The sequence below is a fragment of the Macrobrachium rosenbergii genome, chromosome 8 (genome assembly GCF_040412425.1).
Source record: "Macrobrachium rosenbergii isolate ZJJX-2024 chromosome 8, ASM4041242v1, whole genome shotgun sequence".
Taxonomy (NCBI): Eukaryota; Metazoa; Arthropoda; class Malacostraca; order Decapoda; family Palaemonidae; genus Macrobrachium; species Macrobrachium rosenbergii.
In genome coordinates, this window is record NC_089748.1 from 31,224,846 (window position 1) to 31,242,345 (window position 17,500).

General features: G+C 33.6%; 1 protein-coding gene across 1 annotated transcript in view; it reads right to left on the minus strand.

The window, feature by feature from the left end:
- The window catches only part of LOC136840648 (nephrin-like), a 482,146-nt gene that overhangs the window by 186,239 nt on the left and 278,407 nt on the right, over positions 1-17,500 (minus strand). The gene's annotated exons all lie outside the window — the stretch shown is intronic.

Consider the following 17,500-nt stretch of genomic DNA (forward strand, 5'->3'; position numbering starts at 1 on the left):
AGAGAGAGAGAGAGAGAGAGAGAGAGAGAGAGAGAGAGAGAGAGAGGTCAGAAGAACCACTGAATTTTTGACAATGTATTCTCTTATTTTTTATGCTGTTTTCCATGACTGCAGGCTCAATGGAAAACGAAGTCTATGTTTTTAAAAATGTGTCATCATTCCTCGTATCTCAGATATATTTGATCATGTAGCGAGAGTCGTGACAGTGGTGAGACATTCTCATATCCGTTATTTCTTTCTCTTTTTTTTTCTTCAGTAGCCTCATACTTTTATGGGAATTTCAACACTTCCTTATTTTACTTCTTTAAACTTTTTTTTTTATAATGCTGCGTGTGAGTCATGTTTTTTGTCTGTTGGTTTTTTTTTATTTCAGATTTTAGATCAAAACACGTGGAAATATTTACACTATTGATTTTTTTTTATTTCAGATTTAGGTCAAAACACATTGAAGTATTTACGCTATTGAGTTTTTTTCAGATTCTAGATCAAAACTCATGGAAGTATTTACACTATTGATTATTTTATTTCAGATTTTAGGTCAAAACACATGGAAGTATTTACACTATTGAGTTTTTTTCAGATTTTAGATCAAAACTCATGGAAGTATTTACATTATTGTTTTTTTTTTTTCGGATTTTAGGTCAAAACACATGGAATATTTACACTATTGAGTTTTTTTCAGATTTTAGATCAAAACTCATGGAAGTATTTACACTATTTTTTTTTATTTCAGATATTATATCAAAACACATGGACGTATATACACACAAAGTATACTTACAATTCCCTATCTGTAATCTAGATTCTTTATTTTCATACTACCACTAGTTCATGCTCAGACACACACACACCCTTCCCAAATTTCCCTCTTCTTCTTCTTCCTCTCCTGCCTCGCCTCCAAACCCACCCACAAGGAAAAAATAAGAGAAAAAGTTCACCCAAAAAGTTTCCCAAGAGCGGAAAACACACCCAGCACAACAAAAACAAAATAATAGTGTTTTCTCCACAAATTCCTGCACATTTGTCTTCCCTATTGAATGTGTTTTGGGGTAATGTGTTGCTCACTAAGACGTTCCTTCATCTTTATATTGGATACTTTCTTTTATTGAAAGTAATGGTTCTTGAAATGGAAAGTGCTTTCTTTATTATTATGTCTCGTGATTCTTTTATAAGTTTAATGTCGATATTCATTTTTCACAGTGAGTGTAAAAATATGTAATTATTGGAAAAAGATAATCATGTGAGTGATGTTATTTCTTAGTGATTATATGTATGTATGTATATATATATATATATATATATATATATATATATATATATATATATATATATATATATATATATATATATATATATATATATATATATATATATATATATATATATACTGTAGATATAGAAAGTATTCTACGAAGCAAAATGAATTACATAACCTATGTTCATATCAATTATTTTATATATCTTTTTTATACAATAAGATCTCTAATATCAGAGTTGATTTTTTTTTTAAATCAGATCATTTATAGTATAATAATACTAGTGATAATGATGAGGAAATCCACAATGAAGTCATTGTAAATATATATTAAAAAAATATATGAAAACGGGAGCTTTAGGGAACTTGCTCGATTCTCGAAAGCTCTTGTTTTATGCATATTTTCATTATATATTTACAATGACTTCATTGTGGATTAAATTTCTTCACCATTTCAGTGACTCTTTCGATTATGAGATTTTTAAATAAATATATACAATAGTTAACACCCCCTTCTCGCTGTTAGGTAGGTATTTGCTAACTGCATGTAAGAATCACTTTGGTCTGCATAACATCTCGGTTTCTGCGTTACCCATCTGACGCCAATATTCTAAAATCTTGTGTTCTGCCTTAGCCCTTATAACACTGCTTCAAGTAGTGATGAGTTTGAAATACCTAGCTTGAGGTTACCCTTATATATACCCTTATACCCTAATACCCTTTAACATTTTTATCTATTAATTTATTTTTTAGCTTAGTTTTCTAATAACTGTTCTCTTCTTTGTGTATATCCTGTTACCTTATGCTACTTCTTTCCAAAGAACACCATAATATTCTCTGGACACTTGAATTTGAAGTCAATGGCTGGGTGATCAACAGAGCGTTGGTAACTCCCGGTGTCAGGATGACCTTCGTGGCTAAGTCCTAGCTGAATGTGAGCAAAGCAGAACTTTGATCTGCTGTCCCTTCTTGTAGTGGTGCTGTAAAGTATCCCTGTGTCCCACTCTTCTTTTTGCCAGCCACGCCTGTTCCATTATTGTTGGTCCATGTTAGCACTCATTCTTCAGAGTTGGAGATAATCCAGTATCTCAAGTGAGAGAGAGGCTTTTTTAGTAGGGTTGCAGAAAAGATGTCTGGTTCTCTCAGAAGATCTACTGCAGGTGCCTTTTGGCAATGTGTGTCATCTATGGTTGGTCTTGTTCATTGTGTACTTCTCTGGTTAGAGCCACTGTTTCAGTCTACCTCTGCTGCAGTAAGCTCTTCTTGGTGTCAGCTGGTTAGGTCCACTGTTTTATCACTCCACCCTTTCCAAACTCTTCAATCTTAAAGGCATAGCTCCCTCAGCCTTTGCAATCAGAGCTGTCTATGATCCTAAGGAGATTTGAACAGTCTTGCCCTCCCTGTGAACTTGCCTCAAAAGTGGAACTCAGCTCTTGTCCTTTGGAGAGGCTCCCATGTGCCTGACGAGACTCTGAGGGAGACTTTGAATAGAAGAAACTCAGTCACTGACGAGAGATACACGTCCTCCTAGACACCCCCTCTCTCTTGGACAGTGTAGATAATAATCTGGACGAGATGCTGTAGTGTCTGCTGCGAGCTTTGTGGTACTACTGTACATGCGTGTCGCGCAACTGTTCTCCAGCACTGGCGGGCAAAAACACCTTTTGTGAAGGATAGCCATATAAAAGGTAATGATTGACACATGTAGGAAAAATGTCAATTTTAGCTGTTTCCTTATTCAAAAATGTGGTTTTGAGAAAGATAATGACGAGGAAAAGTTTGCTAGATTGTTAAAACAGATTAGATGACAACAAGTTGACAGATGTATTAATGATCAGAAGAGGAGTGACTGAAGGTATACTGACCATTCTGTAGTCAAAGCGAAATTATTGTAGAGGAGGTGGAAATGAAACAAAGGAGCAAGTTTGATAAGGAGGAAGTTAGGGGAGCATATAACGAGAAAACAGACCAATTATGGGCTGGCGCTAACGAAGGAATAGACAAGTTTGTAACGTGCCAAATGAACACTGTATTCCTTGTAAGCTTGAATTTCAAGTCAATAATAGCCTCCTTGCGCTTGTTCCATATGAATAGGGTTCATCTTCTGAATAGCAATAATAAGAAAAACGGCAAAAGTTTGCGGGTAAAGGATGACAGGAGAAAATAAAAGAAAAATGAAAATAAATGTTCGAAAAGCGTAGTTACAAAACCCTAAGAAAAGATCAAATATATATATATATATATATATATATATATATATATATATATATATATATATATATATATATATATATATATATATATATATATATATTCATATATATACACACACACACAGAGATGTACAGGGAAGAGATGGAAGGAAAAGGTGAGAGAGGATAAAAAAAAGATAGAAGCAAAAACAGTGGAGAAAGTGAGAAAGGATTTTTCCATGAGCAAATTTGCAAAACTATCGGGAGAATTCGACCCCCAAATTAATATCATGGTCATGTTTAAGCCTAATTTTACGTTTATATCATATTCTTGTAATTGATTTAATGTAAAAGGTATAAGGAAAGGGAATTTTTCGTTTGTCTAGAAAACAGTGACTAGTGACTAGTAACTAGTAACTAGTGGCTAATGACTTGTGACCAGTAACCAGTGACTAGTAACTAGTGACGAATGACTAGTGGCTAGTGACTAATGACTTGTGACCAGTAACAAGTGACTAGTGGCTAATGACGTGTGATCAGTAACTAGTGACTAGCAGCTAGTAACTAATGACTAGTGACTAATGACTTGTGACCAGTAACCAGTAACTAGTGACTAAGGACTTGTGCCCAGTAACCAGTGACTAGTAACTAGTAACAAGTAACCTAATTGTGACTAGTGACTAATGACTTATGACCAGTAACCAGTGACTAGCAACTAGTAACTAGTAACTAATGACTAGTGACTAATGACTTGTGACCAGTAACCGGTGACTAGTAACTAATGACCATTGCTTGCGTTGAGACTCCTATTCTCTAGTCTTTGCGCCATACCAGTAAAGATTTCTCTCGGCTATAAAACGAGATCAGCTGTCTTTTAGCTATAACAAAAGAGCCTAGAATTACTGTGTTTTTAGTACTTGTTTTTCTTTCAAATTTTAATTTGTGAGAATTCTTATTGACTTTACTGCATATAACTCAATATTTTCTGTCTCGGCGGCTGAACTTCCAATATATCTTAAAGGTACAAGACGTTTACGTTTTTTATCAGAACTTATACAGATACCTTTTGCTGATAAACCGGTTGCTATTGTAAAATAGAAGAGGTATTATGCACAAGTATACGTGACGGTGTCTGTTTACGTTGTTTACGTAATTATTTGTTTGTTAGATTTATCAGAAATTAGGCATTGATTACAGACCCGTTTATTTATGATCTGTTCTTGAGAATTCTGGCGTTTAGAAATGCGATTTCATTCTCAGACACATTGTAGTCCTTTGTCTAGGTTTAGATTCTGTGTCTACCAGCTCATATAATCTGGCAAACCTCGCCCAGCATCTCAGAAAATGTTTCATTGTCTCGTAGGGCAATTTCCTCCTCTCAGGAAGAAGTATTCGAAGTCTTTTGGGGAAATAGCACTTGGAAACAGCACTAGAAGATCGACTTTGGCTAGCGTGATGGACAGACCACTTTCCCAGGCTGGAAATTCTTTGCAAAGAAGTATTTCCAGACCGTCCTCTTGCCAGCTTTTCTGCTCATGGAGGGTCTAATCTTTGTTGCATTAGTTTTAATTTCAGTTGTACTGAGGACGTTGTGCAATTGACACTTCGAAATGCTACGCATTGCCACCCTAAAGCTATAGTCGTAGTATTTTGATAATTTACTAACATTTTTATCATTTTATTTATTAGCTAGTTAATTTTCCCTATTAACTGGTATCTTCATTCTGTATTTCCTATTACCTTCTGATACTTCTTCCAAATGAACATCATATTCTTTAGAAGCTTTAGAATTTCAAATCAATTGCCCCTGTGGTGTGCTCGTTCCATATGAATAGGGTTCTTCATCTTCTGAATAATAATAATAATAATAATAATAATAATAATAATAATAAATCATTTACATTATCATTATGCAAAAGCAAACGAATAAATACACATCTAAAAAAGATTAGTGTAAAATGGAGTTGATGATAATAATAATAATAATAATAACAGTAATAATAATACTAATAATGATAAATATACAGAGGCAGGAGAATAAAAAGAAGAACAGAGAAATGGCACAGCAAACCAATGCACGGATAGTACAGTACATGAGACAGACTAATGAACTGGCCAGCGATGAAACGTGGCAATGGCTACAGAGGGAACTCAAGAAAGGAAGCAGAAGCAGAAGGAATGCTAACAGCGGCACAAGATCAGGCCCTAAGAACCAGATATGTCCAAAGAACAATAGATGGAAATAACATCTCACCCATATGCAGGAAGTGCAATATGAAAGACGAGACCATAAACCACACAGCAAGCGAATGTCCGGCTCTTGCACAGAACCAGTACAAAAAGAGGCATCATTCAGTAGCAAAAGGTCCTCCACTGGAGCCTGTGCAAGAAACACCAGCTAGCTTGCAGTAATAAGTGGTACGAACACCAACCTGAGGGAGTGACAGAAAACGATCAGGCAAAGATCCTCTGGGACTCTGGTATCCAGAACAGATAGGGTGGTACGTGCCAGCGGACCAGACTTGACGCTGATTGACAAAATCAAAAAGAAAGTATCACTCATTGATGTCGCAGTACCATGGGACGCCAGAGTAGATGATAAAGAAAGAGAAAAAATCTGATAAGTATCAAGACCTGAAAATCGAAATAAGAAAGATATGGGATATGCCAGTGGAAATTGTACCATGATCATAGAAACACTGGCACGATCCCAAGATCCCTGAAAAGGAACCTGGCAAAATTAGATGCCGAAGTAGCTCCAGGATTCATGCATAAGAGTGTCCTACTAGAAACAGCTCACATAGTGAGAAAAGTGATGGACTCCTAAGGAGGCAGGATGCAACCCGGAACCCCACACTGCAGAAACCACTCAGTCGAATAGGATGACTGTGATAGACAAAAAAAAATAAATAATAATAATAGTAATAACAATACTCTTACTATTATTCTAAAGCATAGGAACTAGCAGATATTTTTATAAATTGTTTGTATAAAGTGGAATTAATAATAATAATAATAATAATTAACTATTATTTGAAAGTATACGAACAAATAGACACTTACAAAAATTGTCAGTGTGAAATGGAGATAATAATAATAATAATAATAATAATAATAATAATAATAATAATAATAATAATAATAATAATAATAATAATAATAATAATAATGTGTAGAACTCTCAATGCCGAGAACAGGAGTAACTTTGTATAAGGTCCACAATCACATATAAAGTCTCACATTCTACCACTGATATATTATTGTGGACCTTATACAAAATAATAATAATAATAATAATAATAATAATAATAATAATAATAATAATAATAATAATAATAATAATAATAATAATAATAATAATAATCTTTCTGTTATTCAGAAGCAGACGAACAAACAAACATTCAAAAGAATTGTCTGTCCAAAAAGGACTTGATAAGAGAGTGTGGGAGCTTTAATAGCAGAAGATCTATCTACCTCAGTACCTTTAGTATTCATGGCGTGCGCCACGAATTTCGGCCCTGCAAGATTTTTCACCTGAATTGGTTCCCCTCGGCCCTGAAATTCGAGAGAATAAAAGCATGCACAAAAATAAAAAAAAAAAAATGAGAAAAGAAAGCACGAAAAAATATAACGTAAGACTGGCACAATGAAAGAGTCTGGAAGTAAGGGTTGAATTGCAAAAAAAAAAAAAAAAAAAAATGAAAAAATATTCTTTTACTTGGACTGTAAGTTTAGTGGCGTTATTTTCCGGAACGAATGGATGCAAAGACCCTCTTTGGAATTGCATGCGAGGTGATTCCTATTCCGGAAGGAACTAAGCTCGGGATTTGTATAAGTTGCGATTTCATCATGGCGACGGTGTCACGGTGCTCGATCAGTTTGGGAGAGAACGAGTCAACGAATATATATATATGTATATATATATATATGTATATATATATATATATATATATATATATATATATATATATATATATATATATATATATATATTATAAATTAATTAAATTTTATTTATAATTTAATGTTTCTTGAATACTTTTATTTCGTTTAAAGTTTTGTACACATAAATTTACAGTACACACATAAAGCTATTTAGATAGTTGTTGTTATAGATTGATAGATGGTTTAATTATTTATTTATATGATTTATTTCGTTTATTTATTTATTCATTTATTTGTTTGTTTATTTATTTTTATTTCCATTTTATTTATTTAGTCTTGTATATATGCTCTCCTAGTATATACAGTGTATATTTCAACCTTCACGAGCTGGAGTTCTATATGAGATTTAGGCCATATACACTCTTGTATAGCAGCTGGAAAGGACAGTTAGATACTGCTTGATGGAGGACACCACGGTCGTATGCATTACTGCTGTGTATTCGTGTGTCCTCAAACGAGGTCTTCAGTGGTGGAGAAAACCATTCTATTAACCACCTGTTTTATTAATACGTTGTCGACACTTACACAATTTAGCCTGTTCATTGCAAGGACCTCATCCCTTAAGGGGTTCCTTCCAGGCAAAAGGGACAACGCTTTTGAGGCATGCAATTCCGTTGGGAAATTTTTCTTGTCGACTTACATGTTACCAATATCTTCCATGTTTAAGAAATTGATTGTTTTTTATTGTTAGTAGGTTAAGATTTCCTTTCCCCCTTTTTGTCTCCAAATTAAAAGAATTTGCATTTTTCCTTTTTAGTGTGAAGTTCAACGACTGCGGCTTCCAACTTTTTATTGTGTCAGTCTTCCCATTTATCAGTTTTTTTTCTAAATGTTGATTTTTATTTTTTTTTTTTTAAAACTTATTGCTAGTATTTTTATTCCTTTCTGAATTTTAGGGGTTTGTCAGTGGGAACCAATTCTTCCAGGTATTGATTAAAATCTTGCAGATCAAAAGAACCTGGTTGAAAATTCACCTGGGCCATGTCATGAATGCTATAAAGTACATATGCAGAGTGGATATTTTCCTATTATACATACACACACACTCTGTTATCAAGTCCATTTTAGACAGACAATTTTTGTAAACGATGGATAATTATTTATTTTTTATATATTTATTTATTTATTTTATTTATTTATTTATTATTATTTTTATTTATTTTATTATTTATTATTATTATTATTATTAGTATTATTATTATTATTATACATAAATTATTATTGTGAGTTTCTATTCACTCTCAAACGATCGACCATTCCCACCTGTCTTTTAGTAAAATGTAATTCCATCTGACTGCAACTGGTCTCTGGCAATTTAAAATTGACTTTTAAATTCCAAATAAAAGAGTATTTTTCCATTTTTATTCAACCTTATTATTATTATTAGTCTTATTATTATTTGTTATTTTATTATTTTTATTTTAGCTTTTATCATCTCCATTTTTTCAGGTGAAAAATCTTGCAGGTTTTGTTTAAATGCTTTTTTGTTCACACTCTGTTTAAACATTTTGACAATTTTGCAATAGTTGAATATTATTATTATTATTATTATTATTATTATTATTATTATTATTATTATTATTATTATTCCATTTTATTATTAATTATTTTTGTTTAAATTCCTATTTGTTCTTAAACTTTTGAGCAATAGTAAGCTTTAAAATTATTATTATTATTATTATTATTATTATTATTATTATTATTATTATTATTATTATTATCTCCATTTTACACAAAGGTTTTGTTTAAATGCCTATTTGTTCTTAAACTTTTGAGCAATAGTAAGAATATTATTATTATTATTATTATTATTATTATTATTATTATTATTATTATTATTATTATTATTATTATTATTAACTTAATCACTATGAAGATTAGGTGATATATATATATATATATATATATATATATATATATATATATATATATATATATATATATATATATATACTGTATATATATGTATATATATATATATATATATGTATGTATGTAAATATGTATTTATGTATATATAAATTGCTCACATACAAATGTAATCCTTCAGAAATACCCATTTTCAATTACCCATATATTATCCTTCAAAATTACCCATTTCCTATTATTCACTCACATACAATCTTTCAGAATTACTCATTTTCTATTACTTGAATATAATCCTTCAGAAATATCCATCTTCTATTACTCGTATGTAATCCTTCAGAAATACCCATTTTCTATTACTCGTATCTAATCCTTCAGAAATACCCATTTTCTATTACCCATACGCATATAATCCTTCAGAAATACCCATTTTCTATTACTCATTTATATGTAATCCTTCAGAAATACCCATTTTCTATTACCACACGCATGCAATTTTTCAGAAATACCCATTTTCTATTACTCACATGTATGCAGTCCTTCAGAAATACTCATTTTCAATTGCACGCATGTAATTCTTCAGAAATGCCCATTTTCTATTACTCAAACGCATGTAATCCTTCAGAAATACCCATTTTCGATTACTCACTCGTATATAATCCATCAGAAATACCCATTTTTTCATATTACTCAAGCACATCCTTCAGATAATCCTTCAGTATATAATCCTTCAGAAATACCCATTTTCTGTTACTCACATATATGTAATCCTTCAGAAATACCCATTTTCTATTTCTCACAGGCATGTAATCCTTCATAAATACCCATTTTCTATCACATGTATATAATCCTTTAGAAATACCCATTTTCTATTACTCAGCATTTGTCATCCTTCAGAAATACCCATTTTCTATCACTCACAAATAAGTAATCCCATTATCTGTTGCTCATATACATAAATAATCGTTCAGAAATACAAATTTTTTATTAGCCACGCAAATAATCCCATTTTTTATTACTCAGTTGTAAGTAATCCTATTTTCTATTTCTGACACATATCTTTATGTTTATTTATGTAATCTTTCAGAAATACCCAATGTCTTCCTAAAAACAAAAGACTACCATTTCCCCTCGTCCTACAACTTTGTAGCATCAGATTCTGTCACCCTTAAATGTATAGTGAAATCTGCCTGTTCACTATAATATAGTTTTGGTTTCATTATAATTCAGCATCTCACCATACCTCGTCATACAAGGGACATGCAGAATCATGGGCTTCAACAGTGAGGTGCTTCATCACTATAGAACAGTGACATTGCCAAGTTTGTTCATTATCCATAATCTTACTTAATTATAGTGACACTATCATCAGCTTCACTACAGTAAGCTTCACAAAGAGACATTCACTAGACAATTAGTGGGTAAGAGTGACTTTCCTCCCACAAGAGGAGACACCTGCCCATTTCCAGATGGTCATGTTTCCAGAACTAATTACGCTAGGTTCCAGAATATTGGCATTCCCCAGGCCAAGTATGTTTAGGTCGTGGTAATGCTTTTTGTAATAGATATGTTGAAGACTTTATATATATATATATATATATATATATATATATATATATATACATATATATATATATACACACACATATATATATATATACGTATATCTATATACACAATACATACACACACATATATATATATAGAATAGTATATATTTTATAGATACATATGTAATTGTAATATATATAATCTACCAGTGATTTTACCAGATACATATATAATTGTGATAGCCACAATCCCCAATGATATATATATATGTTTATATATATATATATATATATATATATATATATATATATATATATATATATATATATATATATATATATGTATATATATATGCATACTATATATATATAGATAAATAGATATATACATACATACATACAAATTTATATAATCTGTCGACATAAACTTTAAACATAATTTCTTTTTCAGCTCCTTTGAAGGTTTTTATAAGAATAGTTTGAAAGATATAGGTATAAGTTAAGAGAGAGAGAGAGAGAGAGAGAGAGAGAGAGAGACTCGTGATAAAGAATGAGAAGTCTGTTTCCAAAGTTGTCATCTCCAATCTAGACGGAAATGACTTTTTCTGAAGCTTCATTGCAAATTGGGTTAATAAGATCCGAATTATGCTAGTCTGGCGTTTCTCACTAATTATACTTAAGTGACTCTCTCTCTCTCTCTCTCTCTCCCTTGAGTTGTGTCCAAATGGTTTAATCTCTCTCTCTCTCTCTCTCTCTCTCTCTCTCTCTCTCTCTCTCTCTCTCCCTTGAGTTGTGTCCAAATGGTTTAATCTCTCTCTCTCTCTCTCTCTCTCTCTCTCTCTCTCTCTCTCTCTCCCCTTGAGTTGGGCCCAAATAGTTTAACATCTCTCTTAGAATTAGAATCTCTCTCTCTCTCTCTCTCTCTCTCTCTCTCTCTCTCTCTCTCTCTCTCTCTCTCTCTCTCTCTCTCTTGAATTTGACTAAATAGGTTTAACGTTTTCTCATCATTAGAAAAGATCATTCCAACATTCTCTCTCTCTCTCTCTCTCTCTCTCTATCGAATTTGACTAAATAAGTTTAACGTTTTCTCATCATTAGAAAAGATCATTCTAAAATTCTCTCTCTCTCTCTCTCTCTCTCTCTCTCTCTCTCTCTCTCTCTCTCTCTCTCTCTCTTGAATTTGACTAAATAGGTTTAACGTTTTCTCATCATTAGAAAAGATCATTCCAACATTCTCTCTCTCTCTCTCTCTCCCTCTATCGAATTTGACTAAATAAGTTTAACGTTTTCTCATCATTAGAAAAGATCATTCTAACATTCTCTCTCTCTCTCTCTCTCTCTCTCTCTCTCTCTCTCTCTCTCTCTCTCTCTCTCTTCTTGATATAGGTTGAAATGGTTTAACAGCTCTCTCAAAATTAGTTAACTTTCCTAAAATTCTCTCTCTCTCTCTCTCTCTCTCTCTCTCTCTCTCTCTCTCTCTCTCTCTCTCTCTCTCTCTCTCTCTTCTTGATATAGGTTGAAATTGTTTAACATCTCTCTCACAATCAGTTAACTTTCCTAACAGCTCTCTCTCTCTCTCTCTCTCTCTCTCTCTCTCTCTCTCTCTCTCTCTCTCTCTCTCTCTCTCTCTCTCTCTCTTCTTGATATAGGTTAAAATTGTTTAACATCTCTCTCACAATCAGTTAACTTTCCTAACAGTCTCTCTCTCTCTCTCTCTCTCTCTCTCTCTCTCTCTCTCTCTCTCTCTCTCTCTCTCTCTCTTCCTCTTGATATAGGTTAAAATGGTTTAACATCTCTCTCACAATTAGATAACTTTTCGAACAGTTCTCTCTCTCTCTCTCTCTCTCTCTCTCTCTCTCTCTCTCTCTCTCTCTCTCTCTCTCTCTCTCTCTCATCAACGTATCTATCTCCTTCCACAATATACTTCAATCTTGATAATATCCAGCATTTACTTCTGTTGACGTGAATAGCTGCTTATGGATTAAGAATTCAGGGAGCACCCGAGTGGAGACAACGTCCCACATCCGGGACGAGGAGCGAGTCGAGACTGACCCAGCTGGTTTATTCTCGAGTTGGGGATCTCCGCATTTATAATGTAGTGGGAGTTTGACGGAGGGGGTCCCATGGGCTTGAATGCCTCCTAGAACTTGAAATTCCTTGTTAGTTCACTAAAAGGTAATTGGTTGATTATATTTCTTTTAATTTCCTAGTTGTTTTCTATCGCTGGGAGATTAGTGGAAGTTGTAGATGCAGATATGGGAAGATTTTGATCTAAAGGTAATGAAATGAACCGTTTCGTTGTTTTATTGTAATCTGACCTCTGCAGGTTATATATATATATATATATATATATATATATATATATATATATATATATATATACATATATATATATATATATATATATATATATATATATATATGTATACATATATTAGTATATATTATATATAATATATATATATATAATATATATATATATATATATATATATATATATATATATATATATATATTTATAAATATATATATACATATATATATATATATATATATATATATATATATATATATTAATATATATATATTTTAAATATCCACAAAATTGTGAATTCCTTCCAAATATTAGTATAAAGATACATTTTGCTTGAAACAATGGCCCCAGCAAAGAGCAGAATGCAACTGAGTCAATGAATTAATAAATTTCAACCAATCAAAAAAAAAAAAAACTAAATACATACGTGCACAAACACCACATTTTGATTTTTTTTTTATTTTCATATACAATCGAAAGCTCACACTTACGGCCTTCCTATTTTCGGAAGACCTCTTCAAAAAGGCTTTTGTAAAGAAGAGGAATAAGATCTGAAATAGGGCGGATGCGCCTTATCTCTAGCCAAGAGAAGTCAAAGATCAGGCCATGTCGGATGCTGGCATCGATGGAAATTGAGTTTCGAGAGGGATATGGAAGGTGGGGGAGTGGGGGGGGATAAGCCCCAGTTGGAAAGGGGGAGGAGGAGGAGGATAAGCCACTTCTCCCTTTCTCTTAACCCACACACCCTACTGCTGCCAAAGCTGCTTGTCTCTCTAATAAATAAGTGTTCGGTATCTCTCTGTGTAGGAGCCTTGAGATATTTCTCTCTCTCTCTCTCTCTCTCTCTCTCTCTCTCTCTCTCTCTCTCTCTCTCTCTCTCTCTCTCTCTCTCTCTCTCTCCAGGAGCCTTCAGCTCTCTTTCTGTCCAGGAGCCTTCAGGTTCTCTCTCTCTCTCCTCTCTCTCTCTCTCTCTCTCTCTCTCTCTCTCTCTCTCTCTCTCTCTCTCTCTTTCCAGGAGAGGCTCGCTCTCTTTCTGTCCAGGAGCCTCTCTCTCTCTCTCTCTCTCTCTCTCTCTCTCTCTCTCTCTCTCTCTCTCTCTCTCTCTCTCTCTCTCCAGGAGCCTTCAGGCTCGCTCTCTTTCTGTCCAGGAGCCTTCAGGTTCTCTCTCTCTCTCTCTCTCTCTCTCTCTCTCTCTCTCTCTCTCTCTCTCTCTCTCTCTCTCTCTCTCTCTCCAGGAGCCTTCTCTCTCTTTCTGTCCAGGAGCCTTCAGGTCTCTCTCTCTCTCTCTCTCTCTTCTGTCCAGGAGCCTTCAGGCTCGCTCTCTTTCTGTCCAGGAGCCTTCAGGTTCTCTCTCTCTCTCTCTCTCTCTTTGTGAAGTATATATATATTGTGGCTCCAGTTATTGCACTGAACCAATCAGTCAAACACGAGTTTTAATGTTTGCGAAGTGCTTTACATGTAAACCTGTGTCTTATTTTTAATCATTCAGTTCTATGTGAATAATCTCATACGAGGCTTAAAAGATATTTGGGCTTTTTTTCAGTTTTACAAACATATTCGAGTTGTTTTCAACGCGTTGCCAATTATTAAAACTCAGGTGATCACTGCGGAACGAATTACAGGAATTACGGAATTTTACAAAAAAAAATGTGTTACGTGTTGCAAAATGGATTTTTAGTTTTTAGCTTTCTGTAAAAGAAAACTATTGTGCCGGCTTTGTCTGTCGGTCGTCACTTTTTCTGTCCGCACTTTTTTCTGCCCGCCCTTAGATCTTAAAACTACGGAGGCTAGAGGGCTGCAAATTGGTATGTTGATCATCCACCCTCCAATCATCAAACATACCAAATTGCAGCCCTCTAGCCTTAGTAGTTATTATTTTATTTAAGTTTAAAGTTTGTCATAATTGTGCGTCTGGCAACGATATAGTGACACCACCAGGCTGTGGTTCAAGTTCCAAGGGTCGCTGCTCATACAGCATTGTACCGAGGCCACCGAAAGATAAATCTGTTTTCGGTGGCCTTGATTATATGCTGTACAGAAAACTCGATTGCGCAGAAGAAACTGCAGCGCATTTTTTTACTTGTTCTTAACGTACGTGGAATAAAAGAGCGTATCGGGTTACAAAATAGATAATTTGTAAATATATTTTATACTTACATATATATGTAAGTGCTTGCCTCACATTGGGCCTTCGATATATTGGATTTATTGTCAAAACTTGTAAAAAGGAAAATGAACAGGATTTTTCTTTTCTCTGTGAATTCCAGAAAATAACGTTAAAATTCCAGTCTCCGTATTTGGAAATGATGGTTTGCTAAAAATGAATAAATTAGCGTTTTGTAAATTGGACTTCATAATTTGGAAGATACATTTGGTTTGGCAACAACTATTGTAATCTGTTGCTAAACATTAATTGTATATATTTTAGTTCCTTACTAGACGGACACGTACAGGGGAAGGAGAGAGAGAGAGAGAGAGAGAGAGAGAGAGAGAGAGAGAGAGAGAGAGAGAGAGAGAGAGAGAACTGTCTTCTACAGTTCCTTGCAAGACGGAGGTAGAGAGAGAGAGAGAGAGAGAGAGAGAGAGAGAGAGAGAGAGAGAGAGAGAGAGAGAGAGAGAGAGAGCTGCCTCCTACAGTACCTTACTAGACAGACAGGTACAAGAGAGAGAGAGAGAGAGAGAGAGAGAGAGATTCATTGTAATTAGGCATCACAATTTGGAAGACCTGAATTTTGTAAAGCAACAAGTATTATCCAATGCATTTATAATTATAATAGTAATTATACATCTACAATTTTATACATCAAGAAGCTATACCTTAAGGCATTCGGCATAGCACATCACATTAAATATCACATCAACTATCACATCAAATTCCGTCTGTCGCTCACATTATCGGACTTTTGAAAGCCAGCCGGGTAGTTAGCGACGCATAGCGATGTTCTCCGGTTAGTCACCAAAACGAAATGATATTTTGATATTCAGTGACATTAGCATAACATAGGCAATTATAAGTAAGCGAGCACACATGACCATAAATATGTTTTATTCATTTGCGTATGTATACTGATGTATATTCATGTGTACTGCGGTGGATGTGGAAAAACTGGAGTGCAGGAACTGTTTTGGGAAATGAATGTTCGAAATGACGGTTTTTATTTGGAGTTGGTTTTACTCTATTATTTATCATTATTATTATTATTATTATTATTATTATTATTATTATTATTATTATTATTATTATTATTATATATACATATATATATATATATATATATATATATATATATATATATATACTGTATATATATATATATACAGTATATATATACAGTATATATATATATATATATATATATATATATATATATATATATATATATATTCCTATAGCAAGGTCAGATAGGGTCATAATCTCTTTCTAAATCTGTTTTAAGAACAATGTCATATCATCTTCTGTCTCTAAGAGTCTTCGGTAGCAATGGCCAGCATTGGGTCAGAACATTCTATCTCTCGTCAACTCCTCACTCTCTCTGTCTGCCAAACAAATGCTTACTGGATTAAAACGCCGAGATACAAAACTAGACTTTATTTGTAAAATTAACGAAAGCATTTCAGTAAAAGCTGCGGTCATAAAATGGAGTCTTTCACACCACACAAAAATGATTAAAGCTCTCATACGAAGGATTAGACTTAATTTACGAGCTAAGAAAACTCACGGGACTCTTATTGTGGAACAATCAATATAGCGAGAAATGAATTTCTTCACCAGAAATGATTTCTAACCCTTCATCAGCCGGCCAATGAACTCCGGCCCATAGTGACAGTCCGCAGCATCCCGACTCACCAAACAAAATAAAAATGAAAGTCACCTAGAGAAAACTCTAGACTCACAAAATATTAGTGTAACCCAACCAATACTAGTGTAACATGTCACCAAACAAAATAAAAAGATTACTAGACCAGTGTCATATAGTAATCAATCTATATGTCCTCACAGGACTCAACCAGGTTTCCTGTTAGGAAAAACATAGCTGATATTAAAACCTGGAATGGTGCATAAGGAAAGAAACACTTAAAACGGAAAAATGCATAATGGAGAACAGAGGGGTTTCACTGCAACGTCAAATGGGTATTCCACATAATGTCTGAAAAAGGTACGAGTGTTAATGAGTTATCTTACATTTTATGGCCGTTCGGAAGCCGCTGTTCTTATTTACACACACACAGCTCAAAAGAGCGATCACGCCAGCCGCAAATCGAAGTGAATACCCATTCTATGGTTCCTCTGTAATATACACATTAAGCTGTAGGTCCCGTTGCTAAGTAACCAATTGGTTCTTAGCCACGTAAAATAAGTCTAATCCTTCGGGCCAGC